The following is a 6,453-nucleotide window of genomic DNA, read 5'->3' on the forward strand; positions in this document are numbered from 1 at the left end:
GCGATACATGGCCCCATCCATCCTCCCCTCAATACGGCGCAGTCAACCTGTCCCCTTTGCAGAAAAGCATCCCCAAAGAATGATGTTTCCACCTCCATGCTTCACGGTTGGGATGGTGTTCTTGGGGTTGTACTCATCCTTCTCCTTCCTCCAAACACGGCGAGTGGAGTTTAGACCAAAAAGCTCTATTTTTGTCTCATCAGACCACATGACATTCTCCCATTCCTCCTCTGGATCATCCAGATGGTCATTGGCAAACTTCCGATGGGCCTGGACATGCGCTGGCTTGAGCAGGAGGACCTTGCGTGCGCTTTTAGCCCTGATGTCCTTACACAGCTCTCTGGTCTTGGCCTTTGTGGAGAGGTTGGAGTCTGTTTGATTGAGTGTGTGGACAGGTGTATTTTAAACAGGTAAAGAGTTCAAACAGCTGCAGTTAATACAGGTAATGAGTGGAGAACAAGAGTACTTCTTAAAGAAAAACTAGCAGGTCTGTGAGAGCCGGAATTCTTACTGGTTGGTAGGTGATCAAATACTTAAGTCATGCAATAAAATGCAAATGAATTACTTAAAAATCATATGTGATTTTCTGGATTTTTGTTTTAGATTCCGTCTCTCACAGTTGAAGTGTACCAATGACAAAAATTGGCCAATGCTGGAACCCCTGCTCTAGCGTAGACTCTTGGGAGGTATGTTTGTAAAACTTTTTTTTCCCCAAGATTCCTCCTTGATGAATAAATAAACGTTTTTTTGGGTTTCTCTGTAATACTAGCCACCTAGCAATTTTATGAAGTTGGCTTTAGCTAGCCAACTAGATAGGTTGCCAATCTCCCAACTCCATAACTAGCTACTACCAAGCCATTTCAGGCTATCAATCAAGTTAGAGTAGCTTGTCTAACTCACTTAGCTGGCATGCCTGCTGGCAAGGTTGATAGACTTTAGAAAAGCAAGTAATTACTAAATGTATAGAATAAGACATTCCTTTCAATCGTTTACCGATATGTTAGTAGAGATGCAGAGAAGCATATTCAGAACCACTGGTCAGGATAGACAGCTCTAGACATGCAGAAAAATACTTCATTTAAATGTAATCTGACACCTTATATCATTATATTTCTGTATTAATTATGCCATGATAAGTGACTATCGATAAGTGTTATAGAATTAGGCATAATGATCAGTACAGACCTGGGTTTGATCCCAGGCTGTGTCACAGTCGGCTGTGACCAGGAGACCCATGAGGCAGTGCACAATCGGCCCAGAGTCGTCCGGGTTAGGAGAGGGTTTGGCTGTCCGGGATTTCCTTGTCTCATCGCGCTCTAGCGACGCCTTGTGGCTGGCCGGGCATCTGCAAACTGACTTTGGTCGCCAGCTGGACAGTGTTTCCTCCGACACATTGGTGCGGCTGGTTTCCGGGTTAAGCGAGCAGTATGTCAAGAAGCAGTGCAATTTGGCAGGGTCCTGTTTCAAAGGATGCATGGCTCTCGACCTTCGCCTCTCCTGTGTCTGTAGGGAAGTTGCAGCGATGGGCCAAGACTAACTACCAATTGGATATCATGACAAAGGGGTAAAAAAAAATAATATATTTAAACACTGGTTTTCATAGCTTCATTGTCATTTAGTGGATTATTTGCAGAATCCATGATTATGAGATGAAGGATTCCCATGCTGATGCACACAAGTACTGTTTTGGCTAGTTGCTACCAACACATATGTAAGTGATAAAAAGGTGTGTATTGGGGGGGGGGGGGGGGGGGGGTGCAACTTGTCATGGTTATTATAGGTAGACATCTGAGTAGGAGAAGTGGCTATAATATTTCTGAACATTATTCAATTAGGCTATTTTCACAAAATGAAAAAGTTTATGAAAAACGATAGACATACGCAATCAAAAACAGTCACAAGGCTCAGGGAATTTATTCTGCAGCTCTGTATAACATTTTAGTCATTTAGCAGATGCTCTGATCCTCCAGAGTGACTTAATGCAGTCATCTTAAAGCAACTGACAAATGTTTTCTATGGAAAAAAAAATATATTTTTTCCTTCAAAATGGTTTTTATTAAGTAGGTTAAAAAGCAGCTTTTCTGCATTGGAACGGTGTTGGCATACCCCAACAACAGAATGGTGGGGGGGGGGGGGGGGGGGGGTATACTTAGAATTCACCAACCAGTGTAAAGGCAAAGAAAGTATTGTGGTGCTCAGATCACAAACAATGTTGGGGTATTTCAACTGAAGCCTTGGTAGATGTACAAGGCCTACAATGCTATTGGCTAAGCTATATTCAAGTATTTTTATCATTCTTCATTTGCATATAGCTTACAATCACAAGGTACAGAAAATTCAACATATGTCATGTAAACAACTCAACAAAATATTTAAGTAAAATTAATAGTCTGTTTATGAAAGTAGACAAATTATTATATTAAAATGCTGTCTTTCCCCACACAAGGCCTTAGAGTTTCAAACACTGTTTTCATGAATACATCATATTTCTTGCTTTACAACAACGAGATGCATAGGAATATGGAGAACAGTGAAAGTAAGATATGGTGGTGTGGTCTGTCCCTCGTTGGCAGTGACAGCCACAGTGCATTATTACTCACGGTACGAGTTTGAGACTGGCCTAGCGCGTACCAAAAGTAATAATGGACCGTAAAGCAGGCAGGTACTCTTGATCTTGTTTTTCTGTGGGACGAAATCCAAGGTTTGGTCTGGTTTAGAGGAGTCAACAATCCCATCCCACTTTGAAATACTGCAGGCCTCCAGGTTCATTGGCGGTTGAGGTTAGAGGTAAGGGTAGCTTCCATCTATGTGAAACAATGGGATATTAGCCTACACAACTTGATGTCAAAGGTAGGCTACATGATATCAAGGGCTCATTTTGAATAGCAGAACAATAAATAGGCCTAGAGGGCAGCTTGCAATGCGTAAGATAATAAACCAAGGCATTTGTTAGAGCATTGATCAGCACAAGACATGCCTAATTGAACATTTCTTTACTCAAATGTAGAAACGAATTCAGGTTTCATAGGCTATCGTTAGAATATTACAATGAACATAATTTGGCCTGTTTTGAATTGAATAATTGAAACTAGTGCTGTCAATTACACAATTTGAAGTCGACTTCAGATCCTGGGTGCGTCAACACTAGCCTTGCCAAGCGCTTAATCCTGAGAGTTTAAAGTGAACTATTCATTAAACCTCAAAGGATCAGGTGGTTTGCGAGGCCAAATCAACACACCGTGATGCAAAATAAAAAAAGTTTGCGATTTTAGGCTTCATGGGGAAACATTTAGGTGTTTCAACTAATCAATTGACAAATAATAAATAGCATCTGATAAATTAAACTACCGATAACTAATAGTTTGATTATGAACGTTTGATCGTTACTTTTGCGTATCATACGACTTCATCATGATTAGAATATTATCAAACAACTGCATACTGAAGTTTCTCCTGGAAAGAAATAAGTTATTTTCTAAATAATAAGTTGTCCTCACAACTTACCATATAATAGAGAACACAATGCCAAGCGTCTTGAGACTCCGTGGTTGCTGCTGCCACATCACCTCTACTCAATTGACTGACTTCAGGCCTATCATCTAGGCCATCTCCCAATTTTGGTTTCATCAATATATACAAATGTGTACTTCCCTTGTGTTCCCTCGCTGAATGGAGAGGACTGGTAGAGGCTGCCAGCTTTGGAAGTGCTTTTTATGCACACCTTCCTGTAGTGGCCAGGAACTTGATGGTCATTCCCAAGCCGGAATTCCTGTGTGTGTTTCCAACTGATAAAATAGTTGTGAAGTGCTAACACACTCCATCCTGCAGAAAATGCTCCATGAATGACATCTTCAAAGAACTACGTGCTGTCTAGTGTCCAGGTATAAAGCAGCTTGATTTGTAAAAAAACCCAATTGTCTGTGTTTATAAAAACTAATAAATTAGACCATTATACTATACATATGTAGGATCTTAATTTGAGCCAGTTTGCTACAGCAGGAAAATAATTCTTCAGCAACAGGAAATGTGCATTATTATGTGGATTACAATCAATGGACGTTTTTGTAGGGCCTGATACATTTTTCGTAAGGGAAAATCAAGTTTAACATTTCTAAAGGGAAATTACAAAGGTCAGAAGCCTTTTTAACTATATATATATATAAAGTGCTTCCATTTCTAAATGGTAAAATAGATATGTATAAAAAATACCCTCAAAGAAAAGGTGACATTCTGTACTGTCACATCATATCAAACATTTGATCTCAAATCCAAAATCCTGGAGTATAGAGCCAAATATATTTTTTAATGACTTCACTATCCAAATACATATGGAAGGGAGTATATAGTTAGCTGCCTACAGTCATTGTTTCGAAGGGATATTTTAATTCAAGACTGGGGTATAAGTCAGAGTGTGTGGATTGAAAACAGTGATTTATCCTGGCTCGTTAGGGTCTTTGCCGTTGGCCTTTATAAAACTATGTTAGGTCCACTTTGACGCAGATCCGTTTCCTGTGTGAGGGAGACTTTGTATTGTTCTGAGGGCCCAGAGTGCAGTATCACCATCCTCCAGTCACTTCCCGCTTCCTCTCAAACAGGAAATGCTGCCCTGCTACTTTCCACCAATATTACAGATTTAAATTCAAGTATGCTAGTTGTACAATTTTGTATTTTGAGGAGAGGACTTATTGGAACCTATTGACAGTTAGATGAGTTTCACATTGTAAGCATTCCACTGGGCACAGACATCAATTCAACGTCTATTCCAACAACGTGATTAAACCAGTTCTTGCCCAGTGGCATTGGTCTGTTGATACAGGTGTAGGATCATTATTTTACCACTCTGTTGTTGTTAAGAATTTTCCTGCACCGCAGGATTTACATAAATTCACTATATTGCATTTTTCACGTAGCCTAATTATGGCTAGCAAATAGCCTAACCATTGAATAAGCAACATTGCAGTGGCGAGAAAAGTGTGAATGGACTAAACATTCAAGTCCTGTTTCAGCAGGATTATTTTGCTGCTACAATACTGGTCAAATCAAGATCCTACACCTGTACACCTGAGACGAGAATTACTAAGCGTTCCACCAGGTGAAATGTTTATCCCTTGCTGAAAAAACTGGTGCAAACACCTAATTAAAAGTGGAAACATTCCACTGGGCACAGATATCATTTCAACATATAGTTTTGATTTACATTTATACTGAACAAAAATATAAACGCAACATGCAACAATTTCAACGATTTTATGGAGTTACAGTTCAAAAAGGAAATCTGTCAATTAAAATAAATAAATTAGGCCCTGATCTATGGATTTCACATGAATGGGAATACAGATGTGCATATGTTGGTCTCAGACACCTCCCCCCAAAAAAGGTAGGGGCGTGGATCAGAAAACCAGTCCGTATCTGATGTGACCATCATTTGCCTCATGCAGTGCGACACATCTATTTCACATAGAGTTGATCTGGCTTGTGTTGGTTGTGGCCTGTGGAATGTTGTCCCACTCCTCTTCAATGGCTGTGCGAAGATGCTGGATATTGACGGGAACCAGAACATGCTTTATAATACAAGTCAATCCAGAACATCCCACAAATGCTCAATGGGTGACATGTCTGGTGAGTATGCAGACTATGGAAGAACTGGGACATTTTCAGCTTCCAGGTGTTGTGTAGAGATGCTTGCGACATGGGGCTGTGCATTATCATGCTGAAACATGAGGGGATGGGGGGCAGATGAATGGCACGACAATGGGCCTCAGGATCTCGTCACGGTATCTCTGTGCATTCAAATTGCCGTTGATAAAATGAAATTGTGTTCGTTGTCTGTAGCTTATACCCATTCCATAACCCCACCGCCACCATGGGGCACTCTGTTCACAACGTGGTCTGCGGATGTGAGGCCAGTTGGACGCACTGCCAAATTCTCTAAAACAATGTTGGAGGCAGCTTATGGTAGAGAAATTAACATTAAATTCTCTGCCAACAGCTCTGATAGATATTCCTGAAGTCAGCATACCAATTGCATGCTCACTCAAAACTTGAGACATCTGTGGCATTGTGTTGAGTGACAAAAAAAATCACATTTTAGACTGGCCTTTTATTGTCCCCAGCACAAGGTGTACCTGTGTAATGATCATGCTGTTAAATCAGCTTCTTGAGATGCCACACCCGTCAGGTGGATGGGTTAAAAATCACAGAATTTGAGAGAAATAAGGTATTTGTACGTACAGTATAGAACATTTAGGTGATCTTTTATTTGAGGTCATGAAACATGGGACCAACACTTTACATTATGTGTTTATATTTTTGTTCAGTGTGTTTATGTTGTCAACAAACGTGAATTCGATGTGAAATCAGCATAAAAAGATAGCATGTCATTGGATTTAGGTTAAACGTTGGATAATAAGACGAAATTCCTTTATGTTGATGACTTTGTGCAAATCCAATCAG

The 6,453-nt window shown here is 40.2% G+C and overlaps 1 long non-coding RNA gene across 1 annotated transcript; it reads right to left on the bottom strand.

The window, feature by feature from the left end:
• Positions 1-2,032: 2,032 nt before the first annotated feature.
• LOC118937358 (uncharacterized) lies at positions 2,033-3,847 on the bottom strand. The gene is made up of 2 exons (XR_005034636.2): positions 3,505-3,847; positions 2,033-2,804 (listed from the first exon to the last, which is right to left on the bottom strand). It is a non-coding gene; the product is annotated as an uncharacterized LOC118937358 (long non-coding RNA).
• Positions 3,848-6,453: the final 2,606 nt, after the last annotated feature.

This window comes from Oncorhynchus mykiss, chromosome 11, assembly GCF_057628025.1.
Source record: "Oncorhynchus mykiss isolate SJ-2025 chromosome 11, ASM5762802v1, whole genome shotgun sequence".
Taxonomy (NCBI): Eukaryota; Metazoa; Chordata; class Actinopteri; order Salmoniformes; family Salmonidae; genus Oncorhynchus; species Oncorhynchus mykiss.